At 43.9% G+C, this 13,553-nt stretch overlaps 1 protein-coding gene across 5 annotated transcripts in view; it reads left to right on the top strand.

The window, feature by feature from the left end:
* Positions 1-13,553, top strand: part of LOC138742169 (dual specificity protein phosphatase 8-like) — a 229,213-nt gene that overhangs the window by 16,885 nt on the left and 198,775 nt on the right. For 3 of the 5 annotated variants that reach the window (XR_011343982.1, XM_069896333.1, XM_069896330.1), the window contains exon 2: positions 10,527-10,651. The exons of the other annotated variants lie outside the window; for them this stretch is intronic. The gene's annotated coding sequence lies outside the window, so the exon portion shown is untranslated. The remainder of the gene's footprint in view (positions 1-10,526; positions 10,652-13,553) is intronic. 5 annotated transcript variants of the gene reach the window in all.

Raw genomic sequence — 13,553 nt, 5'->3', positions numbered from 1 at the left:
CCTTTGATTACATCCCAGAGGATTAAGCTGCTGGCACACAGTGACGACTCTGAGATGAATCCTACCTTAGGCTGTCATTCCTGTGTCGTACTTCAAATGCAGTTTTAAAATACCGAGACTGCCTTGCGTACTTTTTTATGAAGCGTTTTTCTTCCTTTATATTTTGCCTGGTGACTTTTATGTGTAGTTTAAATGGGGGTGATGACTGCACTAATCTTGTTTCACACAAGTAATTGCAGTTTAGTATTTATAATGGGGCCTTTGAGAAAGTTGCCATTCCTCCTTCAAAACATTTAGCGAATATGTCAAAGAAGAGGATATCCTGTGTGGTCTAGGTTTCCTAAGTACCTGAGCCATTTAAGGCTGCTTTTCACAAATGCTGAATGGCATTCATTCAGAAGCCTCCTTGCTGCCTAGTATCCCCGGTAATAACATTGGGCTGCAGCTCTCAACCCTTTTTTTTCCCCAGTTCCTCCTTCCCTTCTCTCTTCTCCCACTCCACCTCATGCCACACTGGCAGCCTTGCGCAATGATGGCCATGAATGGTGGGTCAGTCATGGAATTTATCCTTAAAGCTCCAGATTACCAGGTTGTTGTCTCATTTATGTTTTTCTTTTATGCAGCCGCTGCGTTCTAGGGAATTATTCCCAATTTCCCAGAATGTGTTCCATGTAATAAGATCGGAACAGGAATAAGGGCTCTTTCCCTATCTGATATTTTACCTCCTCGACCCCTAGTAAATTTCCTGGGACACCTGCAGTTAACTGTAGGCATTTCGTGAACAACGACCTAATGAATAGTATGTTTCAATGACGCACATTGCAAGCCCCACCTCTTTAATTACGGCACTTCCGGGACACTGATTGAACTTGAGTAAGGAAATGGAGATTTTTGAGTTTTGGTTGTTCTTTTGTGAACAACCAATGCTGAGACCTCCGATGTCCTTCTGCCGGTAATATCACACAAATTCTATCTAAAAATGGGTCCTTCTGTGTGGAAGTTGGCCACTGAGGTTCCAAACATTTCTACCACCAACTTCAGCTCAAAAATCTCCTGCTCTCGGACACATGCCAGGTGTGCATCAAGCATGCACAGAAACATAAACTCCTTATTCTGGAAACTGTTGCATTGCATGATTTCTATTTTCCAATCCTGTTAATTGTGGGAGTGCAGGCAAGTACAATCTCACTGCAGTTATTGTTGTTGACATGCGAGGATATTGTGCTAACTTGGAAATGATGGATGGCACATGGACTGCCATTTTCATAGCACTATATATTTTATTGTGACTGTCGATACATCTTCCCTTTCCCCATTAACTCACTGTACACATTTGGAAGGAATGGCTGACTTGAAAATTAACTCTTTGGACTCTGGCCACTTTAAACCTTTCATCATAAATGCTCAGGACTGGGTCCCTGGATAAACTTTTACGGTATTGAAGTACAGTTCACGGTTGGGTATAAAACCAGTCCCGGAAAACTGGGGCAAGGAGTAGATGCGCTCGTTGGTAGTCCTGAAAAACCGGGACATGGAGCCCCAAAGGTTAAGGGTGATGAGGAAAAAAATTCTTAAGTTTTTCTCGTTTGTTTACTGTTGAAACCAATTCACAAGGCCCTGAAAATATCTGCACTTATTGCCAGTGGCTCTCCTTGCTCCCAGCCTTAGCTGTGCTGATAATAGCCCATGGCTTCTGGGATCAATAAGGAAAAGCGGAGTCTTTGATCACCTTTTATAGGCGTAGGGTTGGGAGTTGTTTTGATGCCCTTGGATGCAGCCTCTCACAGTCCAGGTGTGTTCTGTGAAGATGAAACGCTTGAGAGCTGCACCATTGAAAGTGTAACGGAATTGTCCTTTGAGGGACAATGAAGTGGGGAGGGGTGGAGGGGAAATAACAAGTCGTTGTCCAGTAAATAAGATTTTGGAATAAATTACAAACCTTTGTATAAACACCACAATGACGCTGTTGTTTATTTCAACAATTACTTGGAATTTGAATCTGATTTTAGTACTGTGCTGCACTGATATCGACCAGATTTCCACTGCATGACTCAAGAATCTTTCCTTTGTTGTATGTTCTTTGCCTGCACTGTGTAGGTGTAATTGCAGAATGTGGCCAGGTTCTTTGTACAACAGCACATGACGAGTCACGCTGTCTCAGTCTGCTATTATATGATTCCACTTTATAATTTTGCAAATCCTAATGCGGTGCTAAATGCAAATTTAATTTACTTGTTTAATTTCCTCTGCTGAGAAGTAAAACAAGAGACTGAAAATTGGCATAAGTATGCAGTAGGTGGCAGACTCATGGATGCTAGGTTCTTCATGATGCACCAGCTCTGAGCATCATCCCAAAATGTTCCTTCTGTCCTGTTGTCTTCCCCACAACTCTGTTTATTTATTGCTTCCTTATTTCCTTTTTATTTATTTCATCTGCCCCTTACATATGCATCGTCTTCTGTCATGGCCAGTCCTTGCAACAGAACATAGCCCGATCCAGTTTTTCTGGCCTCCTGGGTTGCTTTTCCACTCATGGTGATCCAGCCAGTCAGAGCATCTCTCGATGTACTTTTTGGCTAACGTGAACAGACCTGGCACAAAGCATTGAAAGTCTGCAGGCGCTGTGATTGTTGTTTTTAAAAAAAAGACCCACAGAAATGCTGGAGGATCTCAGCAGGTTCCACACCATCTATAACAGCTAAAAACATATAACTGACGTTTCAGACCTGAGCCCTTCATCAGGTATCAAGGTAGCTGGTTTGGCAGCAGAAACCTGTATCCAACCCTGTATACCTCCAGCCATTCACCCACTAAAAGGTACTGCAGTTACCTAACACACGGTAGAGCATCCTATTTAAACAGGGCATTTATTAACAACATTGCAGCAGCCATTGAACTGTACATGTTAGGATGTACAAGTCACAGCAGCCTATTGTAAATTGTCCATAAACAGTTTATTCAATTTTATTGTCACGTGCACCAAGGAGCCCTGAGAAAGTTTTGCTTTGCGAGCAATCCAGCTAGACAACCCACACAAATTAGAGCAACAAAGACAGTACAGATTCACTGAGAAGATCAGTTGGTACCGAGCAAAGGCACTATGATTTTGCTCATGTGAGGTTCATTCAGGAGTCTGGACAAAAAAGAAATTACCGTGTACGTGGTGGTGGATGATCTCAAGCTCGTGAATCTTCTTCCCCCCGGGAGGAAGGTGAAGAGTATGTGGCCGGGATGGATTGAGGCTTTGATGTGTTGGCTGAGCCTCCCCCACCACCCCACCCCCTTGCAATTGGACCCATGACTTTCTCCCATGCAGTCTACTGACTGTGGACTGCAGGAGAGAACAGCACCTCCTCCACTGTTATCCTCTGCACTGGAGCCCGTCAAGGCTGCGAACTCAACCCCAAACACTGCTGCATCTCCATTAATAAATTCGTAGATGACACAGGCAAGATCTTCAACAATGACAGATTGGAATGTAAAAGTGAGATAATGGGACTAATGACCTGCTTCCAGGGCATCGTCAGAAGAAGAAGGAGCTGATCATAAACTTCCAGAAGAGGGTAGGAGCTTACTTCTGGAGTCAGTGGTGCTGAGGAGGTAGCAGACGGCTTTAAGTTCCTGGAAGTGAACATCTCCATCCACATCGAGACAATGCCCAAGTGCCTTGACTTGCTCTTGTGGAAATTTGACTTAACAGCCTAGGGTCCAGTGTGAAAGCTCCTTAATTGGCATGCAGGTGTCAAATCATGCTGGAGATTAACCTCCTCGATAGGTTGTATCATCTCCAGAGCCGACTGACACCTGCGTGCCGATTAGCCCAATATGAAAGGGACTTGGACTATCCAGGGACAAAGTAGTGATCTGTTAATGTCGTTTTTGCGTGAGTGCAGGAACTTGAAGGAAATAAAAGATTAAAAAGGAGGTAGAAACTTTGCCGATCTATATAAACTTTTAGAAGTTTCTAAAGGTCTGTGGGGAAAGTTGCAGCAGGAGGGAGCGATGGTGGACCTGCCCTTAGAGGTTGGGGGGATGTGGTGGTATGTGGGGGAGAGAGCAAGAGCACGATGGCAGACCTGCCCTTCCAGAATTCGGTGCGGCAGAGAAACCCTCCACGAGTGTTCTGTGATACAGCCCTTTCTCTGCTGCATGGAATTCTGGGAGGGCAGATCTGTCATCGTTCTTTCCAATGGTCTTTATATATTGTGCGTTATTGCCACTACCACTTTCCCACAGTCCTTTGTAAATTTATGAAGGTTTATATAGGTCTGCAAAACAGCAGGGGCTGAAGGGCTCATACTGTGCTGTACATAATGCTCAATTATGTTATAATTAAGCATAATTAATTTTGTTTAAATTCAAGATCCTGATATATAGATCAAGATATAGGGCAGGTCCACCATTGCTCGATGCGCCACTCAGACATCGCCAGTGGAGGATAGACTCCTCTATCCCCAGTGAATCCTTGTAGTGAGTGTGAAAGGACGAACAGAACTGGTTAACAGTGGTCCAGAGTGAACACCAAAAATGGCTTCTTTAACCGGTCCACTGAACAGCCAATCTACTGGTTAACCAGTGTGGAAAGGGCTAAGCATGCCCACACTTTGTTAATCAATCCCAGCCGGATTCCCCATTTTCATTATTCTCCGCTGACTCAGTGAAAGACAGTTTATTTACCTAACTAAAAATAAAACCCACCACATTTCATTTAACGGAGTGGTACTGATTGATATAGGGGAGAAAGAAAAATTTTGAATTTGTACAGCAATCTTCAGACCCCTCCAGAATGTCTTGCACCTATTGAGCTTTTGAAGTTGTCTCTGCTGATGTGGCGGCCAATTCTTACAGAGCAAGATCCCACAAACCAAGTGAAAATAACTAGATGAGCACAGAGTGATATTTGTATTTTTTAAAAAAAGGAATAGCTATTCTGAGGAAATCGTGGATTAATCATGTACTGTTCTTCAGAATAATAATGCCAAGGGCCCTTCTATTTCTATCCAGGAAGATGTATTTGGCATCACTTCCTGAAAAGACTTCACCCTCAGTGTGCAGCCCACCCCCGCCCGTCCTTCTGTTCCGTGCTGGGCTGTCGGTGTTGGAAGCAAAATAGGGATGTTGCAATTCAATCCTGAGATCTTTCCATCAATAAAAGAACTTGCTGCCCCCCACTATTAGCAGTGGATGGTTAGGGGATTAATTGGGGATGGCCCAGACCATGATGTCTTGAGCTATTTCCTATCAGCCCTGCTGCTCACTGATGAGAGCAGTTGTGGAATCACAGTTGGTAAAGATAAGATGGCCCATGCGGGGATTTACAGAAGTTAAGTGACTTGCCATTGCAAATCAGGGAGAAAACGTCATTGCTGACAACTGGGAGGGCCGAATGGAGCCATGTGCAGCATTCCTTTAAACTCCCTTCCTAATTCAGTGTCCTGAACAGGAGAACGCCATCTTTGAAGGACTCGCTGGGAAGGAAAATGAAGTGTGGTGTTGTATGCCTCAAGGATTGCATCCGCTATCTCTGCACTGCAGCCATTTACAATGTAATTGGTGACAATGGAAGAACTAACCTGAGGTGTCATTGGGACCTCATTGCCATCCCTTGATCAGCCTTCGTGGAGGTAGTCTTGATGTTATTTTTAATCCTTCTTCTCTGTCTCACCTCCTTGAGCTTTGTCTTAAACCTTTTGGGATATTCTGCACCTTTAAAGGCACTAAATAAATACCAGTTGTTGCTGAGCGAAAAGAGCACTCTGAGACAGAACTGTAGAGATGAATAAATTCAGTTCTTGTTCTTGCATTGGTGGGGGGAATTTCAGTACTAAAAATGTTCAAAAACACAACGTGCTTCAGAATAAGAAGTGTATTTGGAAAATAATGAATCCGCGACCCTTTTAAACATTCTAAATTCACTTCCTCTCTTGCCATTGTAATAGGAAGCTGACTGCTGGACTAGAAATTGTGGATTAAACAAGGCTGCCTTTGTAGTTAGATTGCAGATTTCAGCCTGAGATCAATGTTTGCAGAAGAATTTGGTGTGTGAGTTTAATTGCTTCTTAGCCATTTTCAAGTTCCTTCTACTCCTTAATACTCATTTGGAGCCCCCTTTGATCTGCAGAGACCTCAGAAATGTATCCTTGTACAGATACATATTGAGCATTCTAGAAAATTAAATGGTTTGACACAGTAAAAACCCCTGATATCCAGCACCCTTGGGGGTTGGTTTATGCAAGATAAATTAATTTTCCTGTTGCTTTTGGTGAACTAATGGCGAGGTGTGTCAATTTTAAATCCTTTTGTTTTAACCTATTTATTTTCCGTGATTGTTTTTCAAGGTGATTGAATTCTAGATAACGGGTTTTTTTTCCTGTATAAGGAGAATAGAATCCATTTCAGGAATGCTCGTGGTGTTGATTTTTATAGATCCGATCTTGTGGCAGAGAGCACAATGCTTTTCAAGAACAGGTATGCCCTCTAGATGCTGTTAATCAGTACTTCTGTCTATTAAAGGTCATCTATTATGTAAGATGTTCCCATTTATAAAGGTGCATCTGATCCCTTTTGAAGTTATGTTAAATATTCCATTATCCTTTACTGCTCCCAACAGTGCAGTCTTCTGATTTTCCAACTGCCCTGTGTGTATATACAAGCAGAATAATGCAGCAGCAGGAATACTTAGGGAGTCACTGACAGCATCTTACATTTGGAGGTTCTACCTGTTGGCATTGGCTTCCAGGTTTCGTGTCCTTGAAGACTCAAAATAGAATTCACAATGGCCTTTACAGTTCAATGACTGACTGCATCTCCAGCTCAGTAATTTCATTTGGTTTACAAGACATAGTCTCATGGTATCTAAGCACAGCCAGCCGGCTGCTGCTACGATTCAATCTGTTGATGAAAGGAGCATAGCTTGTCATCACAGAGCTGAGCATGGTAGGATGCTTTATTTAGTTGAACACCATGAGGGAATCACTAGGAATAAGCATTGAGCAGCAAGAGATTCATCACTGACCTTGCACTAGATCAGAGACTTGAGACACAACCTGCGTTTATTAATATAGAGAAAAGGGACAAAAAGAATCTCCAAGCTCTATTTATCTGTTTAGCAAACTCGTCATATGGCAACTCTTCTGAAGGTGAACACTAAATCAGTAATGAAGCTACTGGCCCACGAGGGTAAGGCACAGCACACCTGCTTGTGCCTGTTGAACGTTCTGAGGCTCCTGGATGTTTTGAGCAGAGTACCACCTAGGTGCTACCTACATATTGTGAAGTAAGGCCTTTGAAATAGAACCAGAGATGACCTTACATTCTCTGGAGTTCGATCACCATTCAGTCAGATCATCCTTCCTGTTTATCTAACCTGTCGAGGTCAAAGATGCCATTCGCAGAGAATCAATTAGAATAAAGCTGCATTATTCCATTGGAAATTTAGTTTCTGTCCACAATAACTTCAAAAACTATTATTAAAAGTGGTTGGAAGAGTGAGAAAGCAGACGGGATTTTGTGTCGCAAAGCGCTTCGCCATTTCGTGGGGGTCGGTTCAAAATTTGCCTCCTCCATTTCTGGTCTCAATTAGGTGGGAAAGGAAGCATCGTCTGTAGCCACCTCACAAAGATGTATAATGAGGGGTGGACTTGTGAATTGACTGCAAATGTCCTGAAGGTTAACCTTTGTAACCATCTTGTGGACTCCAGCAGAGGACATTGAGTACCCAACATTTGGGAACGGCTAACTGAGGGGCATTTATTTCCATCTGCTTTTGAACCGTTTTGTTGATGGACTATAGATTTTATTTCAAAAATAAACTTTATTCAGAATGAATATATCCCTAAAAAGAGCACAGTGCAAAGCTCCTTTCACCTTGTACAGTCTATACAGTCATTTATTACCGGTTTGATGAATAATGATGTTAGCATTCCTTTTGTACAAAGCATGATTTCCACTCCTGTGGCTCTTGGGTGATGTTTCCTTCTGTTGTTTGAGGAGCTTGCTACTGGATTCAGTCCTTCACTGTCCAATAGCAGAAGGACCCTAGACTGGCTGCAACTAGCTTTAATGTGTCCCTAAACCCGTGCTACTGCATCATTCCCTTACGGGCATCTCACTGTGCTGGAAGACCAGCCAGACTCGGGCAGAGCAGAGCGCCCTTCACAGAGTTTGCCTTCTTCCAGCTGCACCTGATGTCTGCCTCTGTGTGCGTCCCTGGGATCAGCCTGTGAATCAGGGTGGCCTCTCTTGATAAAGCCCAGTCTGCCATCAATCCTCGGAAAAGATGCACAATGGGGTTGCCGAAACTTCGGCAATATACCATTACCTGCTACGGACGGTGCGGGCCCGGCTGAGTTTCTCCAGCATCTCTGTGCGCTTTTACTGCCATTAGCATTGCACTCTGGCATCCAGGATTTTGTTCTGATGCTGCCTGGATGGATGGAGTTTGCGTCACAGGAAATTAAATGGGCAGTGGAATTCGGGAGACTGCTTTTAGAGGTGGCATGGACTCGATGGGCCAAGTGACCCGTTGCTCCATTATAATATGAAGCGTGCAAATGTCTCTGATGTGGGAGTGACAAATAGTTCCTTGCTTCCCTTGACATGGATTTTTAAAATTTTGTTGGTGAAGCTTGCCTTGTTGTACAGACAAGGGATAGAGTCCAGACAAAAACATTGGGTGAAGTTCCACAGGAAGGAATGATGTAATGTGAAGGTTTGCCATGCCATTCATTGTTGGATTGATGGCACGGCATTGGGATGCAGCTGTAACAGCTGTTGTGTTCCTTTATATAAAGGTGGCTAATGCACTGGTGCTTGGAAGCTTTTTTTTCCAAGTGCATTATGAAAGAGGTTTATAAAAATAATTTGGCAATTTTGTGTGCAGAGGAGTGTGCTGCTATTTTTTAACTAGATTAGGCTGTTAAAGTGGAAGTGTGAAACATTATGGGAAAAATACTTCTAAGTAGATTGGGCCCAAGAGCTTTTCACCAAATGGAGTTGGAGTTCGTCTGAAAGGCCTTGTTGTATCTTGTGAATCCAGTGCAACCATCTCCGATCAGATGTGTTCCTGGGAGGTTCATCACTTTAACTCACACAGTGGACATGCAAAGCATTTTTATAGCATCTTGCACTTTCACAAAGTCCCAAAGCATGCTACAACCAATGCAGTACCATTGAAATGTAGTCACTGATGTCATGTAGAGAGTTTATACAGTGGGAGCTCCCACGGGGAGCATTCTGATCTTAATAATCAGGTAGAATATTTGACGAATAAACAAAGGTTAAGACGGGGGATGGCTGCCCTGCTCAGGGTTGGCGCCAAGGAGGGGCAGTCGCAAGCATTTCCCCCACCCACCCAGGCCAGTGTATTTGTAGGCTATTAATCTTTTTTATTCCAGGGATCTCTGGCTGGCGATGTGCTGTGATGGTGCTTGTAAGGTACCTATCTCAGCACACGTCTGCCACTGACTTCTCCACATGTATGATCACTTTGCGGGAGTTGTAGCAAACATTGTGCTTGATCTAAATTGCTGGACCCTTGGCCTTGAGCTGCGCTCTCCATCTCACTACCTCTCCAGCTCTGAGATCTCTCTCTCATGTGCAGGTGGTCATTCTCAGGGTTGTTCCCCGACAGCATCTGTGGATACTTTTCCTGGATTGGCCCCGGAGCTGCCTCCCTCCTTCACCTCCGGGTGCTTGCCAATGCTCCCTAATAATTTCCTGATCTGGTAACCTCAGAACAAAAGCCTGGATCTTTGCCGCAGCCCATACCTGGCCGGCAATTCTGGCCAACCTTGGTAACCCCTCCAAGCCACATGGATGATGGTGGAAGCTCTGGCTCTCTCCTGAAGCTGCCACCTGGTTCGTAGGCAGCGTCGTACCCAATAATCAATGTGCTTCGAGTGACTCCAGTTTTCCCACTTGGCTGGAGACTGCACTGTATTTAGGAGGTCATGGGGGAAACTGAGACGGACGTGGTGATTATTGGGCTCAGAAGCCATGAGAACACGCTTAGGAGAACAAATGGGAGCGTTGCAAATGCTGCAATTATATGCCAAGCAGCAGGGCTCACTGAGGTTGCTCCATATTTGTTAGACCCTTAACATTTGTTGTATATCTTTTTTTTGGACGCATTAGAAGGAGGCTGCTTCATCACAGACATTTCTTCAAAGGGCTTCGTGCCTGACCTTGGCATTTCAAAATTTCTGGTGGTAGGACTGACCGATAGCCTGCGGTTCAGTTTGTTGGATGCGCACGATTGGCCAAACAGCCCAGACTGACCCAGAGTGCTTTGGAGCTACCGTGGCCACTGAGCTCAGAGGTGGAACACTGATAGACTGAGGAGAGCGTCTGCCTCTAAACCAGCCCTGGCAGGCATACCCACATCAATGCCATTCATTTTGGTGTTTTAATTATTGCTAGTACTTTTCGTGTTTGAAAGTTTATTTTAAACTAGGTTGCATAAGTAATTTATACCTTTTCCCATGTTTCAGTTAATTGAATAATTTGCAAATGCCCCTGATTTTTAGTGGCAAGCAGCCGGGACATTCTGGGATGTGGCCTTAGCTCTGCCTCAAGGTGAAGGAAGGTGGGATTGGGTCTGCCCTCTGCATCTGATGAAGATTGTGAGCAGGCAGAAACTGAGGCATGGGAGGTGAGTGTGCTGGCTGGATCCAGCCCATTAGCTCATGAGATCTGTCGTTCATTCCTCTGACCATTCCTCCATCTCCCCAGCCCCTTCCTTTCTTTGCTCCTATCAGAGAGCATCTTTTTCAGCCCTCTGCCTCATGCCCCTCTCAGCTCCTTTCCCCTTCCAACTGTATTCACCTATCACCTGCTAGCCTGTGCTCCTTCTCCTCTCCCCAGCTCCCCCCCAACCTTCTTATTTGATCATCTCCCTGATTCCATCTTACCCGAAGAGTTCAGGCCCAAGGATTTGACTGCCTATTATTTTCCATGGACGCTGCATGACCTGCTGAGTTTCTCCTGCACTTTCGTGTTCTGCGCTGGACCCCAAAATTTGCAGACTTCTCATTACCTGCCGTGATGCCTGTTACTGTCACAGTTGGGTTTCCTGTAGTAAAGCTCTTGGGATTTGTGTTTCATGTTTGAAGCGTTTGGATCTTCTGCCCAGAGATGGCTGTATTCAGGCATTCGGTCTGTAGACTTCAGGCTTTTGAATTCTATCCTGTCCCAAAATTAAAACTTTAAATTTTGTGCAGATTGTGACAGAGTATATAGATATGTTTTGGGGAGATAAATTGGGAAAGCTCTGCTAATGCTAGACATATTGGCTCCACAGCTTTTGCAAGAGCTTTGGAGAGTGCTCAAGAGACTTCACTAATGGATTGTTTACAAAAGGCAACAGATGCAAGATCTTGTTGGAGCTGCAGATTGTCTGGAGATGTTCAAGAGGGTGATGTGGTTTTGCAAGCAGAGAGAGTCAAACAGGCTTTCTCCAGAGAGAGAGAGAGAGAGAGAGAGAGAGACACACACACACAACACACACACACACACACACACACACACACACACACACACACACACACACACACACACACACAGATCACTTCTATAGTGTTACAGCTAGCAACAGAAGCTGGGCCTGGAACAGGACAAGCTGGAAAGCTTGTGGAAATCCCCATTTGGAAGACGGCCTGGTCACAGCCCTTGTGGCTGCCTAATGTTTCACTTGGAATAAGAGAAACAAAAAGGAACTCTGGTGACCTGAAATAAAGAGGTTATCATCTGGAGAACCCTGAAGGGGCGAGTTTCGTCAGCAAGACACTGAAGTGGCTGATGGAAGTACATCACTTGTGGATGTCCTGGAACAACAAATCTCTCTCTGAAAACTGACACAAACCTTCCAGAGCAGTAACCATTTACCTTTCAAGCACCAAAGCCTGGTGAACTTTATAAATGTTAAATTCTGTGCACAGTATAAGAATTGCCTGCAACCACTGAAATTGCAGGAATGAGAAGTGAGATTGGACTGTGGACCAAAGAACATTTTTGAACTTACACACACATTACATACACGTGTGCTTAGAATTAGAACGGGCTTAAGTTGGGTTAGTTAAGTTAAAGTGTGATTCTGTTTTCATGCTTAGAAATAATTAAAAACAACTTTTGTTTAAGTAACCATCTGTCTTGGTGAATATCTATTACTGCTGGGTTTTGGGGTCCTCTGGGCTTGTAGCAAGATGCAGTAAAGTTTGGTGAAACGTGCAGGAAAAGCTCAGCAGGTCACACAGCATCATTAGGAGTAACCAAAGTTTTGCTGGGCCTGCTGGGTCTCTCCAGCATGTTTGTGTATTCCACTTGACCCCAGCATCTGCAGACTTCCTTGTTCAACAAAGTTCATAAAAATCCTTTTTAGAGCGATGATGAGCAGGTATTTAATAGATTCTTTGAAGAAATGTTAGCAGCTCCCTCTGATATCAAGGTGAAGATGGAGTAATTTTCCCAGTAAATAAATCTTAAAGTTCACAACCCACAAAGCATTGCTTTACTTTTTTCCTTAACCCAATACTGCATCAGTTAAATATGGTTGTCCCCTTTTTTTTTGGCATCGTTAACCCATTGCTGAGTTTGAATTCTGTTCCTAGATCTGCCATAGTGTGAAATGCTACCATCTGTAGAGAGAGTGGTGAAGGGAATAAATCTGATGCCTAAAAAAACGACAGTTGTCTTGAATGTACACCGTGACTGGCTCTGGATGCACAGGCCAAGGGAAACATTGTCCCTGTTTCAACCCTCTCTTGTCTGTGTGTTTCACTTGATCATCTTTCATTTCCCTGAAATCTAGAGAATACAGGTCTACTTAATCTCTCCTTGCACAATAAATAGTGAACAGAGACCTGGAGCATCTGCAGTTTCCAATTATTGCATGTTTGAGCAAGAATGTCGGGGGTAAAAAAGCACTGAGAGCGGGGGGGGGGGTTGGAGAACGTGTAAGGAGCAAGACCATGAAGCAGCTTTCCAGTGACAAAGGGGTGTCACCTCATTGGGTGCCAATGTAGGTCACAAGATCTGGGATTTATAGACATTTGAACGATGAGCTGAAATTTGCTGGAAGTGAGAGGAGGGCTGTGCATTGCCTTTGCTTTGTATTAACCTATCGCTCGTGTTCTCTTGCACTCTCTCTGCCCTGTGGTTTACTTACTGTACAATGTATGTTGAGCTGGATAGCTTGCGAAACCAAGATACTCAATACACCTTGGTTTGGGTTCTGGTTGTGTCCGAGATGAGCAAGGAATAAAACGAGGATATTCTGGTGTTGGTAATGCTCATTCTTCGTAGAACTTCCATTAAGTGCAAGAAACTCATCTTGGAAACAAAATAAAACAAGCTCCCTGCTTCCATCTCAGATAGTTGGTTGACGAGGTATAGTGTTGTTAGATCGAAAACTGAGTTTGTGGCAGAGTCCAAAAATAATGACTTCAGGTTTTTGAATTTTTTGTCCAGCACTGGATTATGGGTAGATTCCCTCTTATTTTAAACATAAAGGAGGGGTCTGGAGAGGTGGTGGTGAGATGGTATCATTATCTCCATGG

The sequence above is a fragment of the Narcine bancroftii genome, chromosome 1, assembly GCF_036971445.1.
Source record: "Narcine bancroftii isolate sNarBan1 chromosome 1, sNarBan1.hap1, whole genome shotgun sequence".
Taxonomy (NCBI): Eukaryota; Metazoa; Chordata; class Chondrichthyes; order Torpediniformes; family Narcinidae; genus Narcine; species Narcine bancroftii.
This window is presented reverse-complemented; position numbering and strand designations above follow the sequence as displayed.